Raw genomic sequence first — 16,913 nt, 5'->3', positions numbered from 1 at the left:
GCAGCTGGCTCACTTAGGCAGGAATAACCAGCGGCACAAATATTATATGGGGGACATCTGGCTTGCCATTAGTATATGTGAAGAATATCTAGGGGTTCTTAGTAGACCACAACCTTGACATGAGTCAACAGTGTGATGCAGCAAAAAAACTAATGCTATTCTAGGCTGCATCAACAGCAGTATGGTGTCCAGATCCAGGAAAGTCATAGTACTGGTCTTTTCCATTCAGACCACACATGGAATACATTTGGAAGGTGATGGACCCTCCTTACTTGGAGGTTTTTAAGCAAAGGTTGGATGGCCATCTGTCATGGATGCTTTAGTTAAGATTCCTGCATTGCAGAGGGTCAGACTAGATGAGCCTCAGCGTTACCTCCAACTCTCCAGTTCTATGATTCTATGATTCTGTGTTCTGTACTTGTAAATATCTAGTTATACATTTTTCATTAAGGTGTATACCTGACTCCCAGTTATTGCAGCTAAATTTCAGGTCTGCTGAAATCCCAAAGAGTTCTTCTTTGCAAACAGCCCTCACCTTCAGATCTATATATTAGTAATGATGTGATAAAAATTGCCTTTTGAAACATTTTGTACAATGCAACTCTAATCACCACCATAATGATAGGAATATATGCACCTTTCAACATTTACTGCTACAGGGAAATATTATTCCAGCCTTTTGTCCTTCAAGATATATTGGCTTGAGTGCATTAACTAAAACTGTAACATTTAATTATTCCTATGCCGTTCCAATACCTCTCAGCTGTGCATCAAATACACAATACCAAAATGGGAAGCCTACTTTCCACAACTAAATATTTATAGCTGTAGGATATCCGGACATGAACAGTTGTAGAAACTAAACTCTTTAAAAAGAATGCTGAACTCTTGTCCCCAATGCTATACTGAAAAGTTACAGGCTTTCTGAAACAGGAATTCACATTTCAAAGAAGAGATTGAAGGCAAAACCATATAGACATCTATTCTGCAAGACTTTAAAGAAATGCTCATACGTTCAGCTTCTCTTCCACTGAAAACAGAAGAATGTAAAAGTATCTTATTTTGTTAATTTAAAATAATAATAATAATAATAATAATAAATTTTATTTATATCCCGCCCTCCCCAGCCAAAGCCGGGCTCAGGGCGGCTAACAACAATAAAACAGTATAAAAGTATAGCATAAACAACACTCTAAAATCATTCATTATAAAATTAATTAATTCAGGCCACTGGCAACTATTGGGCCAGAGCTCCGCGAAGATTGCCGAGGGAGGGAGTCAGGCTGTGCCCTGGCCAAAGGCCTGGTGGAAGAGCTCTGTCTTGCAGGCCCTGCGGAAAGATGTCAAATCCCGCAGGGCCCTGGTCTCTTGTGACAGAGCGTTCCACCAAATCGGAGCCACAGCCGAAAAAGCCCTGGCTCTAGTTGAGGCCAGCCTAACTTCTCTGTGGCCTGGGACCTTCAAGATGTTTTTATTTGAAGACCGTAAGTTTCTCTGTGGGGCATACCAGGAGAGGCGGTCCCGTAGGTACGAGGGTCCTAGGCCGTATAGGGCTTTAAAGGTTAAAACCAGCACCTTAAACCTGATCCTGTACTCCACCGGGAGCCAGTGCAGCTGGTGTAGCACCGGGTGAATGTGATCTCGCAGCGAAGACCCCGTAAGGAGTCTCGCTGCAGCATTCTGCACCCGCTGGAGTTTCTGGGTCAGTCTCAAGGGCAGCCCCACATAGAGCGAGTTACAATAATCCAGTCTGGAGGTGACCGTAGCGTGGATCACAGTGGCTAGGTCAGGGCGAGAGAGGTAAGGAGCCAACTGCTTAGCTTGGCGGAGATGGAAAAATGCCGCCTTTGTTATAGCTGCAATCTGCGCCTCCATGGAAAGGGAGGTGTCGAAGATTACACCCAAACTCTTAACGGATGGTGCTGGCACTAATTGCGCCCCCGCAAGAGATGGGAGTTGCCCCCCCAATCCCATATCGCCCCGTCCCAGCCACAGGACCTCTGTCTTTGAAGGATTTAGCTTCAACCGGCTCCCACATAACCATCCAGCCACAGCTTCCAAACATCTGGTCAGTGTGTCTGGGGCCGAGTCAGGATGGCCATCCATCAACAGATAGAGTTGGGTGTCATCGGCATACTGATGGCAACCCAGCCCAAAACTCCGAACAAGCTGGGCGAGGGGGCGCATAAAGATGTTGAAAAGCATCGGGGAGAGTATCGCACCCTGAGGTACTCCACACACCAAGGAGTGGCGTGATGACAATTCCCCCCCAAGCGCCACCCTCTGTCCCCGACCGGAGAGAAACGAGCGCAGCCATTGAAGGGCTGTGCCCTGGATCCCCACGTCGGCAAGGCGGTGGTCCAGAAGTTCGTGATCGACCATGTCGAAAGCTGCTGACAGATCTAGAAGAATCAGCAGCCCCGACCCGCCTCGATCCAGCTGTCTACGAAGATCATCTGTTAGGGCGACCAGAGCCGTCTCGGTCCCATGACCAGCGCGGAAGCCGGACTGGAATGGATCCAGAGCCGATGTTTCATCCAGAAACCCACCAAGCTGTTCAGCAACCGCTCTCTCAATCACCTTACCCAGGAACGGAAGATTCGAAACCGGGCGGTAATTGGATAGATCTAAAGGATCTAATGATGTTTTCTTTAAGAGCGGGCGCACCACCGCCTCCTTCAGTTCCCCTGGGAATGTCCCCGTGCCAAGGGACAAATTGATGATATCCCCCAGGAGGGCCCGCACCTCGTCTGGACACGCTCTAATCAGCCAAGACGGGCACGGGTCGAGAGGACAGGTGGTGGGCTTTCCAGCTCGGAGGAGTCTGTCCACATCGGCTGGGGATATCCGGTCGAAGTGGTCCAATACTGGACCCGAGGACAGTCGAGGGGCCTCCAGTTCCTTTATTGTATCCAAATTGGCAGGGAGGTCATGGCGGAGCAACAAGACCTTCTCCGCAAAAAAGCTCGCAAATGCCTCACAGCTAAGTGTCAAATTGTTATTTAAATTTGGCTGTCCCTCAAGGGACGTTAAAGACCTGATTATACTAAATAATTGCGCCGGGCGAGAGCTAGCGGATGCAATGGAGGCCGAGAAGTAAGACTTCTTAGCAGCCTTCACCGCCATCTCGTAGGTTTTCATAAAAGCCCTATAAGATGTTCTTGAGGCTCCGTCACGGGCACCCCGCCATACTCGCTCTAGCCGTCTGAGGTCCTGCTTCATTTTCCGGAGCTCCTCGGTAAACCAGGGAGCCCGGTTTCTGCGGGGTCGCAGAGGGCGCTTAGGTGCGATCTCATCGATGGCTGCCAGGAGCTGGGTATTCCAGCCCTCAACAAGCTCAGTCAATGAGTCGCCAGGGGGAGCAAGGTCCCGCAAGGCTTGGCGGAATCTATCAGGGTCCATCAGCCTCTGCGGGCGAGCCCAAATTGGCTTGCCACCTAAGCAGGGTGGGGGCGGAAAGTCAATCCTGGCTTTCAGAGCGTAGTGATCAGACCATGGCACCTTCATCGAAGGAGACATGATCACATCTATACCTACGCCAAAGATCAAATCCAGCGTGTGGCCTGCTTGATGTGTGGGGCCCGAAACAAAAGATTTTTTAAATATAATTTTTATTGGTTTTTGCACATATTTTCCAAACATAACATCTCATCCTGTACAACATAACAAACGTTTGGCTATCACAGCCAGAGACTTCCATCAACCTCGACTAATGGTATTCTAACTTTCTTTCTGATTTTGCATTTTATTTTAATAGTTATTGCTATAAAATCCATATCCTAAATAAACTCCTTCTTAGTCCTCTTTTGCAATAATTCATATGGTTCTCCTTACAAAACTTCTTGCAACCCTACAAGTGATGTCAATTGATTAAAATTGTCTTTCAAATATATCATAAATTTCTTCCAGTCTTTCAGGAAAGTCTGGTCTTGCTGGTTCCAAATTTTCCCAGGTAATTTCGCCAACTTGGCATAGTAAATCAGTTTAATCTGCCACTCTTCTTAATTTAAAAGATTTAAATACTGCCCAGCAGTGGAGCTTGCAGGCTGATTCACTAAACAACATAAAATAATGCACAATTACTTTATTTTTTGTGGGTCATACTAGAATGCCTTCTGTAAAACAGTTACTTTGACTATGGCTGCAATCATAGAGTGGCAACAGTGTGACATATTGTACATTTTTACTTAATAACGTAAGAAGATCCATGCTAGATCCATGTGGCCCAGCATCCTGTTCTCACACTGACCCACCAGGTGCCTATGGGCATCCCAGAGAGGGAACATGAGTGCATCCACATTCTCCCTGCTTGTGGTTCCCAGGAAGCAGTTGCTCTGATAGTAGATGTAGAACATAGTTATTGCGGACAGTAAAAAGGATAAAGGTAAAGGACCCTGGATGGTTAAGTCCAGTCAAAGGCGACTATGGGGTTGCAGCATTCATCTTGCTTTCAGGCCAAAGGAGCCGGTGTTTGTTCACAGACAGCTTTCCGGGTCATGTGACCAGTATGACTAAACCGCTTCTGGCGTAACAGGACACCGTGACAAAATCCAGAATGCCTGGAAACGCCATTTACCTTCCCACCACAGCGGCACCTACCGTATTTTTTGCTCTATAGGATGCACCCGACCATAGGACACACCTTGTTTTAGAGGGGGAGGACACTCAGCGCCCCTTCAGTGAAGCGGCAGGAGCTGCGCAGCTCTCCCTCTCTGCTGAAGTCAGGAGAGTCTTGCTCTCCCAGCTTCAGCAAAAGGAACCCGAAGCCTTCGGAGCACAGCACGAGTTCCCACTGCGCTCCAAAGGCTTCAGGCGGCTATCCCTGAAGCCTGGAGAGTGAGAGGGGTCGGTGCGCACCGACCCCTCTTGCTCTCCAGGCTCCAGCGAAAGCAACGTGAAGGCTCCGGAGCGCGGAGGGAGCGCTCCCTCTGCGCTTCGGAGGCTTCGTGTTGCTATCGCTGAAGCCAAGGAGCCTGCATTCACTCCATAGGATGCACACACATTTCCCCTTAATTTTTGGAGGGGAAAAAGTGTGTCCTATAGAGCGAAAAATATGGTATTTATCTACTTGCACTGGCATGCTTTCAAACTGCTAGGTTGGCAGGAGCTGGGACAGAGCAACGGGAGCTCATGCCATCATGGGGATTCGAACCACCGACCTTCTGATCGGCAAGCCCAAAAGGCCCAGTGGATTAGACCACAGCACCACCAGTGGACCGTAGCCACTGATAGTCTTATTCTCCTTTATCCTCTATGAACCCTCCTTGAATTTTCCCAATCCCTTTTAAAAACCATATAAGCTGATGGTCTTCAGTATACTTTGTGATGTAGCACAACTAGTCAACTCAGTGCAACCATCATCTACTTCTGGGATGGGGAAACTGGTGCCTTGCGAGCCATTTGGCCTAATTTTGTGTGATCCACAGGCTCCAGATACCACGGACTCATTGAACACCACTGATTTATCCAGGTGGAGCTGGGAACAATTCCTGTCTAAAATGGAAACCCTGAAGTAACATTACCAGACAGTTTAGACAATACTGAGTTAGAATGATTGATCATCTGACTCATTAGGAGGCAGCTTTTCCATTCAAAGTATGTTTTCGACCACTGAGTTACAACGCTTTCCATTATTTACAATTAAAGTATGCTTAAATTTTAGCTTTCCTATTGAAATCCATTATGACAAAATTTTAGCTTTCGTGCAAATTAGGGCAAAACATTGGGTTGGATCATGCTCTTTGTAGTTTAAGCAGGTCATAGCAGGTATCATTTCAGGGTTCACAGTTCTACTCTGAACATTTACACTCCCTTCCTACCTTGGGACCTATATGTCTTGGGGAAGCCAGTAGGATCTTCACCAGCTTCAGGTGGTCACAAAGTGCAAGGGGGCTTTGATATCATTTTAGCAAAGGAGAATTCAGCCTCTCAGTGTAAGTATGTAACTGGCTGTATATTGTTTTAACCTGAAGGAAAGAAGATAAATGTAAACAGTGGCCTTGAGGAAAAGATGAAGGTGTGACTCTGCATTTAGAACAGCTCGATGAACAGAGCAAAACACTGAGAACACAGTCAGAAAATGCAGTGGATCAGAGAGAAGAGTCTTAGACTAATACGAAAATAATAAAAAATAAAAAAATCAGGCTCCAGCAAGCAAGTGAAAATTAGAACTTGGCCCCAAACCCAGGAAATGAAGTACAAAAAGAAGAAAATACTTCCAAAGGGAATTTCAATTTCATGTCAAGCCCAAAAGATAAAATCCAAATCTTGCCTCATACCATTTATCTACCAAGTTAATTACAGATAGTTGGCCTGAAACAACAAGTTAACAATTTATGGAGAAAGGAGACTAACTGAGATAAGGCAGCTGATCTATGTGGAGTCTGAAGCTATCTGGCTTAGGGGCGATATGGAGATATCTATTAGCACTGGCTTCCTTGTTTCTTAGGTGCTCCTATGAGAAAAAAGCAAGGCAATGTAGAATTAGGACAATTAATGAGAGGAGATGCTTTTTGTGACTATGCCTTCAGAACATTGTAATACCCATGTCTACATATATGGTGAGGAAAGTAATTAATGTAAACCCCTTTCTTTTTAAAGGGGTCCTAAGTATAATGGGTGGTATCCAATTGGTGTCCTTCAATTGACTGAAGGCATCCATCAGCAAGCAGAAATGGGAGGGATACATTTCTGGCAATTCTCCCTGCTCATGAAGCTCCTAAACTTTACTTAAATCAGTCCCAGGGGGGTCTTACTGCTCAGGGCAGATTTTTTAGGGTGGGAGGGGTAATTAACAAAAATTGCTTCCCTCCTGATAGATGCTTCCTGTCAGCAGACTGTAGGAGCAGGTATCTTGAGATTCCTGCATTGTAGGAGGTTGAACTAGATGACCCTTGGGGTCCATTCCAACTCTACACTTCTATGATTTATGAGCTTACCACCTCATTTAAAGTTGTGCATTTCTGGAGTCCACTGGTGTCCCCCCCCACCATTTGGACCAAGCAGTGAAAGATCAGACAAGTTCAAATGATTCTGAAGTTTTACTAGACACAGCTATAACAGGCTAAGAAAAAGAATTACACACACACACACACACACACACACACAAAAACACCACACACAGAGCAAATGGTTCTTATATGTAATGGTTTCTTTTCTGGCAAGCATAGGTTGCCTCAAGTACATGTCTGACTCTTAAGTTCATTTTTTTGAACCGAGTACTATATCACAAAATTTGGAGAAGTAGAAAATCAGAAGGATAATTATGTTCCAATCCAGGCCACTTCACTTAAAAGTATAGACCGGAGAAAAACAGAACAAAATGAAGAAGAAGAAGAAGAGGAGGAGGAGGAGGAGGAAATTATCCATTACTGTCTCAGTAGAGGGGTAGCTAAGCTAACCTGTGGCATATAGATTCTATTGCTTTGTAACTCACATCATCTCTGACCACTGGGTATGTTGGCTGAGGCTGATGGAGCCCAGTAAACACAGGTTCCCTGAACTTGGTCTATAACAGTACATAAAATGTACACTGCACATCAACATATGATGTGTATGTATTGTTATTTTCAGCACTGTTTCACTTAGAATGCATCCAAGTGAGATCCTGGTGTGTGCTTGAATGCTGCACAAACCCCTAGCCTCATCTAACAACACAAACATCATGCCTACAACCCTATATCAAGGTGAAATGCAATCTATTAATAAATAAATAAATAAATAAATAAATAAATTTGTATATCACCCTTCATCTGTAGATCTCAGGGCAGTTCACAAGATAAAATTACAATATAAAAACCACAAAATACAAAATAAAAATAAGAACAACTACAAACCAATAATCCCAACCCCACAACACATTTAAAAGGGCATCAGATGTCAATCAGCCAAAGGCCTGGTTGAAGAGGAACATGTTCGCCTGGTACCTAAAGGTGTATAATGAGGGCACCAGGCAAGCCTCCTTGGGGAGAGCATTCCACAAATGCCACTGCAGAAAATGCCCATTCATGTGTTGCCACCCTCCAGAACTCTCGTGGAGGAGGCACATGAAGACCTCAGATGATGATCACAAGATCCAGGAAGGTTCATATGGGGAGAGGTGGTCCTTGAGATATTGCTGTCCTGAGCTGTTTAAGCCTTTAGAAGTCAAAACCAGCACCGGAAACCAATTGGAAGCCAGTGCAGTTGGGCCAGGATCGACCGATTAACAGTTTAGAAATGGGTGCTGGGATGGATCCAATATGCTCTCCTACACCTTCCCTGCCAAACAGCAAAAAAGGAGCTCTGCTCACATAGACCTAGATACTTCCCACGTTTTTTGTTAGACCAAAGACCAATATTATTATTGTTTTTTGCAGAATGAATCAGCCTCCTATGAACAATGTAAAGTTTTCTCTTGCTGTGCTGTACTTTGCGTTGTGTATATATCACTGAGCAAAGCATGCCACCAGTAATCATCCATCCCATTTTCTCTGCCTTTTTCCTCTTCCTTTAAAGGGTAGAGGATGAGATCCGCTGAGACCCAGGGAATCATTTGCTACAGAAATGGCTCTTGAAGTGGATATGCTCCATCCATGCAGATGCCCTCATTTGTCTGGGAACCAGTGATCTGTTTCTGTTATGTCTACTTCTATGTTACATTAGTCCTCTGAGCAGCTTTTGTTAGGATAATCTTTTGCAGGGCTTCTCAAGCGGTTCAGAAAATCAAGGAAAGCATTGCCTGAAGTAGTGCGATGCATCTCCATTTACTCACAACCCATTCAGTTGTCTCCTGGCATTTGGAGTACACGCTGAAATAGAATCTACTTATTGCTATATAAAAGCTATACTTGCATTGGATTGACAGGTATGCTGTAGCAGATTTGTGGTTTGCCAGTGAGTCGCATTAATGAAGATGCAAGAGTTCCATCGTAAGGCAATCACATCTGGACTCGAATCTAATTGCAGCGGAATGTGAAAAAACACATGCCAACCTTTGTAATACAGATCTCTGAAATGCAGAGAAGATGGATCAGGAGTTCAAATAAAGAACACTGGCATCCTCGTTGCTGTTGTTTGCTCAGAAATTCTAGGAAACAAAGAAAATATGTGCTGTTTTGAAGTCCATGGATACAATCATTGCAGTTTTTGTGGGAATTAAGACTCAAAGTATACGGAAGACAGGCCTGGGCCATTTGACCCTTTAATTAGTTCTCTTTTCCCTCCTATAAAAACTACAGTGGTACCTCAGGTTACATACGCTTCAGGTTACAGACTCCGCTAACCCAGAAATAGTGCTTCAGGTTAAGAACTTTGCTTCAGGATGAGAACAGAAATCGTGCTCCGGCGGCGCGGCGGCAGCAGGAGGCCCCATTAGCTAAAGTGGTGCTTCAGGTTAAGAACAGTTTCAGGTTAAGAATGGACCTCTGGAACGAATTAAGTACTTAACCTGAGGTACCACTGTACTTGAGACATTCTCTTTTAAAGTTTAAATAACATACAACTGTTACTGATCATACTTGCACTTGCAGATTAAATATACAATGCAGGTCGGTGATACTTAAATTGCTAAAACATCTTGCATAGATTAAACTCTTATAGACTAACTAACTCTGAGGCAGACAGCAGCACAATACGACATACCTGCTGCTCTAACTGTTAAGACTGTTCAACTAACTGCCATAACTGTACCAACTGCCATAACTGACACAGAGTGTATGACATCACATTGTTCTACAGCTCTTGCAATTAACCCTTTACATCATGGGTAGGCAAACTAAGGCCTGGGGGCTGGATCCGGCCCAATCGCCTTCCAAATCCGGCCTGCGGACGGTCCGGGAATCAGCGTGTTTTTGCATGAGTAGAATGTGTCCTTTTAGTTAAAATGCATCTCTGGGTTATTTGTGGGGCGTAGGAATTTGTTCATTCCCCCTCACCAATATAGTCTGGCCCCCCACAAGGTCCGGGGGGACAGTGGACTGGTCCCCTGCTGAAAAAGTTTGCTGACCCCTGCTTTATATATACATTTTGGACGCTAACATGCCGCAGTTTTGAAAGGTTGTTGTGCTTAAACAACTTGGGACCAAAGTACCTTAAGGATCATCTGCTCCCTTTTGCTCACCTCAATCACTGAGAACCTCTGAGGAGGCACCTCTTGTGCTTCCCCAAGCCTCTGGGGTTCAGTGAGCTCTTACTAGGGACCGAGCCTTTAGTGTGGCAGCCCCTGTCCTGTGGAACTCCCTGCCAGTAGAGGTTTGGTAGGAATCATCCCTGCCTTCTTTTAGATGTCAGCTAATAATAGGCAGCCTTGGGAATGTGGATTTTCCTTCAGCCAATCTGTATTTAAAGTTATTTTTCTGATGTTTGGTTAATGCTGTTGTTCTAAACTTTGTATGGTGTACAGCACCTTGCTATATTTCTACAAAACTGTGGTTTATACTGATTTAAATAAATAAATAAATACATACATACATACATACCATAGCCTTTCTTTCCCCAGCCAGGCGCCTCCAGATGTTTTGGACTACAACTTTCCTTGCACAAATGTTATAGAACAGATGTTGGACTACAAATCCCATCATTCCCGACCATTGACTGTTGGAAGTTGTGTTCTAACAACATCTGGTGGGCACTGCATTGACTGCCTCTGCTCTAGATTTACTTTGTCTCATGACTCTAAGAGCGTGTGACCCCAGAGGTCCAAAAATGAACTCCTTGAATGGATATTCATTTCCTCCTTTCACCAGACTGGTCCTCTTTAACTCTCCTACTGCATCCCTGTGACAAAATGATGCAGGAGATGCGCTATGAACTACAGATGGATCGAGTTACAGTGTGGTTCCATCTCAAGTGGGTTGCTGCAAGAGCAGATTTGTGTCATGGAGCAGGTGATGGAAGCTCTTATAGGAAATGGTAATAATGAATGTCTCAAACTGAAGACTCCCAAGGGTGTCAATTAAATGTCTTTTCAGAACTGGGTAACCTTCAGCCTCTTTCAAGTACTCAGAAACTAGTTGGGTGATATGTTTTTTCTCCTTTTTTTTCTCTGTTACCAACACACAACTTTCAGTGACATTTACTGATACCCAAGGTTTGATTTATTTTTTATTGACAGTCACTACTTCCAGGGATGCTTGACAACTCAGATCTAAAGCACCAATTTCTCCTCCCTTGACTGACATTCTTTGTGAATATACAAACAGGAAGGAAAAACTTAAGCTTAAATACCAATGGATTTTTTTTTCCTGGTACCTGACTAAAAGCAAAAACATTTGGAAACTTTCCAGGTAACCAAGGATATTGTTTAAGGTACACTCTGTCAAGAAGCTTGCGATGTGACAGGAAATATCTTGATTCAGTCTCCCCATGGAGCAGAGATTGCAAAAATATACATTAATGTGGTGTCCTTTCCAACTAAGTCACAGACCACTCTGCAAAATGATTCTGTTAAAATGATTAACTGTGCTTAGGAAATTCAAAATGTGATTTGATTACCTCTAAAAGAGCAGGCGTCAGAGGTAAAATTCTAGTCGTGAAGGAAGTATGCTTGCAAATGGTGCCAATTTCATTTGTACATAAAGGTGATGCTGTCATCTTGCAAGCAGAGAGATTATATTTATACCATGTATATGTGATGATGACATAAAAAGAAACATAGCCTTCCTGTGGATTTTCAGAAGTCAGTTAAGAAACGGCTGCAAGGAATGAAAGAATGGAGTAGGGGTTCTTTGTCCTTTGGGTCCTGTAGGTAGATTTGAGTTTTCAAAACCTATAAGGCAAGGGTGGGGAACCTTGGGTTTGGGGGACCAATGTGACCCTGTTTATTACATTTATTTCCTGCCCTTCATCCAAAAGGAATATGTATTTGAACTCTGATATTGCTTGCCTAGATGAAGAACAGAGAGAACTGGGTGAGTGTATAAGGAAAGGTAAAGGTACCCCTGACCGTTAGGTCCAGTCGCGGACGACTCTGAGGTTGCACGCTCATCTTGCTCTATAGGCCAAGGGAGCCGGCATTTGTCCACAGACAGCTTCTGGGTCATGTGGCCAGCATGACTAAGCCACGAACCAGAGCAGCGCACAGAAACGCCGTTTATCTTCCCACTGGAGTGGTACCTATTTATCTACTTGCACTTTGACGTGCTTTCGAACTGCTAGGTTGGCAGGAGCAAAGACTGAACAACGGGAGCTCACCCCGTTGTGGGGATTCTGTGGTTTAGACCACAGCGCCACCCGCATCCCTGTGTATAAGGAAACTAGCCAACAAATTTGCATGTGTTGCTCCACCTACTTCTGCCTCTGCCCTCGCCCACAAGTCACCCACAATATAGCTGCATGGAGACATTGCCCCTCACTTTCTCTAAATGTGTTCTCCCCCTGTCTCTCTTGTGTTCTTTCTCAAGGAAGGAAGGAAGGAAGGAAGGGTGCCACATCCCATACTGGTCCCTTCTCAAGTCTCTATGCTGGTTGAAACCTGCCTGATATGGCACAAACTTGATTAATGGGAACCTGAAAGAAATGGAAAACAGAGAAGGGGGCTTATCTCCCACAGTTTACTAATTTTTGAAGAAACTTGAAAATGGTAGGTTCTTGAAAAATGCCACCGCACAAACCTCTCTCCAACTACTCTTCTGCCACACTGGCTTTATCTAAATGTCAGAATTCGCTTTTCTGACAGCAATAGCTTTAAAAATATCAGGTTTACATATATTTTTTTAAAAAAACACTAAAATAAAATAACCTCCTCCCCCCACAGATTTCACCACTTATTTTGATGAAAACTCATTTGTCAGTCTTCGAGAAGCAAAGCTTTTTGAACCTCTATTATCTATTCATATTCAAAAGCAATCCCCGCAAAAAAGTTAATTTCTTAGACTTAGACAGCTGACAAATATTGCAATGACTAAAGTCTAAAGAAATCACATTTCCTTTTCTAAAAAAGTCAATATGCCTGAAAATGAATGTTTGCTGCCAAGGGCTTTGCCGCTGGCCTGGTCTTCACAATGAATAATAGAACTGTAATATAAGCACCAAGAAAGGCGAGAATCGCTTAGGATTTAGTTCAGTACTTTCTTTGACCTCCCAGCACAAACTATTCAGTGAAATAAGTTACTTTTTTTTAAACAAAAGTGGCATGCTATTAAAGATGACACCATAATCGAGTCCTAATGTGGGTTCCTGTAATAAGCCTTCCCCTTTCCCAGGCATCCTTCATCTGTGTTTCAAGTTACTTGTGATCCAAAGAGTTCTTTCCATAGAAGGAAGGCTGGAATGGGTTATGGGAAACAAAGGTATTCCTCTCCATAGTTATACAATCATTGTTGGTATCCATCTGTCTTGAGAGACAATGGAGTGTGCCTCCGGTGGTGAAGTCACATTTATGGAGAATCACAGTGTCTGCTTTGGCTGCAGAGATCAGTAACTGCTGCCTCCTACATTGTTTTTGCTGTGTTAGCAGCACCAATGTGAACTCTCTGGGGTGCAAGTCTGGGCAGTGTGTATGGAGGTCCTGGGCTGCCCAGATGACAAGACTCCCTTCTCAGCCTTGCTAATGTGGTCCAAAGGAAAGCAGAGCAATATGTTTGGCATCATATTGACTGCAGGAGTTTATGGAAGGAGGCGTACAAGGCACCATATCCAACTGTCTAAGAGACTCCACTCCGGATTTGTGTAGGATTTATTTCTTAGCCTTTTCTTCTCCCAAAGATATCCGGCAAGACAGGGCTACAGATTTTTCCCCGGGGTTTACTCCCAAAGCCTTTCTCACAAATGAGTATAGATGCAAAGCAGCAGAGGTTTAGGATCAGGGTTTTCCTTCTTCTTTCCTTCTCCCTCTACAACCTGTGCAGAATTCACCTTCTTGGCCATTGGACCCACTATTGGTTTCATCTGCTCAATCCGCCAGAGCCTGTCTTCACATGTAGGGGAAGTCCCTAACTCACCAAGAGTTTGAGACCCATTGGCTACCTTCATCTGCTTTAGCCGGCCAGTCAAATCCATTTCTCGAATTGTGGCCATTGTCACAAGCTGAGAACTTCTAGGAGCTACAAGTGAGAGCTGAGTGCAGGACCTAGAGTGGTCAAACTACCCCCAGAAGGAGTGTGATGTATCCTCCACCCCTCTCCTAACCCCATACATCCCCATAGAATCATAGAAACATAGAATTATAGAGTTGGAAGTGACCTTGAGGATCATCTCATTCAACCCCCTTTAATGCAGGAATTTCAAGAGTCCCCCATCCAATTTGAAACCATACTGGACCTTGCTTAGCTTTGCAAATGTGCTAGCAGTTATTGCTGCCACACTAGATGCAGCACTAAATGAACAAGTCTTATTCTGTGTTTTATGGGTTTCAGTTTCTAATTTTAATTCTCTTAAGTTCATTTCTCCACATTTCCACCTCAGATTCCAATAAATAAACAAAAATTCTCAGGAAGATTCATTAACATTTTAATGTAAATTTATCTTAATAGTCACATGTTTGTATGTAATTCTGCCTAACATTTTAGCAAAATAATTTCTCCAAAACACTTTTAAATGGTTTCCCCACTAATACATGCCTTCTTTTCAAGCTGCACTTCTTCACACCTTCCTTGGGTGTTTTCTTTTCCCATATGAAATAGGCCTCTGAACTCCAATAATGGAGGAGGCAGCAATACTTCTGAATACCAGCTGCTGGAAACCACAGAAGGGGAGCATGCTCTTGTGTTCAAATCCTGATTGTGGGTTTCCCACTGGCATCTGGTACAGGATACTGGACTAGAAGGACCATTGGCCTGGAACAAGTGGCTTTTCTTATAATGACTGTTATCTTGCCTAAAAGGATAGTGAGGTGTGTGTGTGCGGAAACAAAGCTATTGCACAAATGTAAGATTCACATTCTTTGCTCCACCCACTTTTTTCTCTAGCTAGACTAGGGATGGACAAAATGTCCAGATGTATTTTTCTCAGTTTCTCATTTTTCCAATTTTAAGTTCAGTTTGTCACATTTTCAGTTTGCGAACAACTTTTTAAATTTCCTCATGAAAGTTCACCAGCATTCCAGTACAGTGGTACCCCGCAAGACGAATGCCTCGCAAGACGGAAAACCCGCAAGACGAAAGGGTTTTCTGTTTTGGAGGCGCTTCGCAAGACGAATTTCCCTATGGGCTTGCATCGCAAGACGAAAGCCCATAGGGAAATGCTGGCGGTCGGGAGCAAAGACTTTCGCCCACAGCCGGCCTTCAGAAGAGGGGCGGGGGGGGCGGGAACACCTGCCCCAGCCGCCCCGCTTCGGAACGCTGTTCCGAAGCGGGGCGGGGGGGCGGGAACACCTTCTGAAGGCGGGCGGGGGCGAAAGTCTTTTTCCCCCCTGCCTGCCTTCCCAGGGGCTTTTAAATCGCCCCGGACAGCGGAGAAGTCCTCCGCTGTCCGGGGCGATTTTAAAATGCCGCCCGCCAGCATTTTAAGATCGCCCGGACAGCGGAGAAGTCCTCCGCTGTCCTGGGGTTTTTTAAAATGCTGGGGGTGGGAAGAAAAGCCCTTGTCCCCCCCCCCAGCCTTCAGAAGAGGTCCGGGGACAGACTGTCCCCGGACCTGGTCTGAAGGCGGTTTCCCTAGGAACGCATTAATTGATTTTCAATGCATTCCTATGGGAAACCGTGCATCGCAAGACGAAAAACTCGCAAGACGAAGAGACTTGCGGAACGAATTAATTTCGTCTTGCGAGGCACCACTGTACATATTTCTCCTAATCAGACATACTTTGCAAAACCATTTCCCCTATTATTATGCATTTCTGCATTTTATTTCTCACTAATATATGCATTTTAATGCACCATTTTACTGTGGTAAAATGGAGAGCTGCACTGCAAAAATCAGAGAATTGTGAATTTCAAAAAATGGCTGTATTTCAGTTAACATATTCTTTTTCAGAAAAAAATGTGAATTTGGTAGGTCTGCCTTTAAATGCAAGCTGAATTCAATTGCTCCCCTCATCCCTAGGCTCCACCCACCACTGGCATGTTCCCTCCCCCCAAAACAGTTGCTCAGAAGGACGGGTGGTCCTCAGGCTAGAACAGCTTCCTTGCCTCTGCATTAGCCAGCCATGTGCATTGCTAGTTTTAAGAGGTTTGCAGAGGTAGGCACTTTTGTGGAGTAAGCACATTCCCCTCTGTGTTCATTATCCTTAATCATTACAGTTGACAAGCCTTATGAAAACCATTTATTTCAATATCAATAAGTCTATTTGGAAATTACGGTTCTCTTCTCCAAGCCGAAGCCAATATTTAGCTCACGTGCAAACTTTTAAAATAAAACCTTTGGATGATTACAGGCAAATGCGAGTAATTTAAAGCATTATAAAAATGTTTATTTAAAGAGGCATCTTGGGGGCATCATAATCTAATTCACTAGTTGTGTATTGGTAGGAGCCACGCTGTTATGTGGTCTGGCAGGATTTTAATGTAGATCGCAAAGTGCCTGGAAAGATATTAGCAGAGCAGCAGAGCTTCTGGCCTTAGAGTACCCAACCTCATCAGTGTTATATAAAGAACTGGCAATGGGTTTTGAGATGGTGCTAGAGGACTAGAATAAGCAACTTGACAATTTCTATTACATTTCACTACCAGGGAGGCCTTTTCGATCTGCTTGCAAAGATGAGTCGGTTAACCTTTCGGCCACACAAAAGCAAAGGGAGAAATTGCCATGATGCGCTGTAGTTATAGTGATGTAAAGCCTGCAAGGCCACCCAAACCAACATGGAAGCCAAAGGAAGCCACCCAAATATGGGCCTTGCCAGCTGCTGTGTGTGTGTGTGTGTGTGTGTGTGTGTGTGTGTGTGTGAGAGAGAGAGAGAGAGAGAGAGAGAGAGAGAGAGAGAGAGAGAGAGATTCAGGCCGCAAAGAGGAGGTGAGCTAAGCCCTGCATGAACCCCATTAAAAGCTATTGCACAGAAG

The 16,913-nt window shown here is 44.3% G+C and overlaps 1 protein-coding gene and 1 long non-coding RNA gene across 2 annotated transcripts in view; one reads left to right on the top strand and one right to left on the bottom strand.

Annotated features, from left to right (window-relative positions):
• Positions 1 to 12,275, bottom strand: part of RNF180 (ring finger protein 180) — a 334,052-nt gene extending 321,777 nt beyond the window's left edge. The window contains exon 1 of the mRNA XM_080972743.1: positions 12,269 to 12,275. The gene's annotated coding sequence lies outside the window, so the exon portion shown is untranslated. The remainder of the gene's footprint in view (positions 1 to 12,268) is intronic.
• LOC308458363 lies at positions 6,356 to 7,093 on the top strand. The gene is made up of 2 exons (XR_013977281.1): positions 6,356 to 6,448; positions 6,934 to 7,093. It is a non-coding gene; the product is annotated as an uncharacterized lncRNA (long non-coding RNA).
• Positions 12,276 to 16,913: the final 4,638 nt, after the last annotated feature.

The sequence above is a fragment of the Podarcis pityusensis genome, assembly GCF_964106645.2.
Source record: "Podarcis pityusensis genome assembly, chromosome: 11".
Classification (NCBI taxonomy): Eukaryota; Metazoa; Chordata; class Lepidosauria; order Squamata; family Lacertidae; genus Podarcis; species Podarcis pityusensis.
This window is presented reverse-complemented; position numbering and strand designations above follow the sequence as displayed.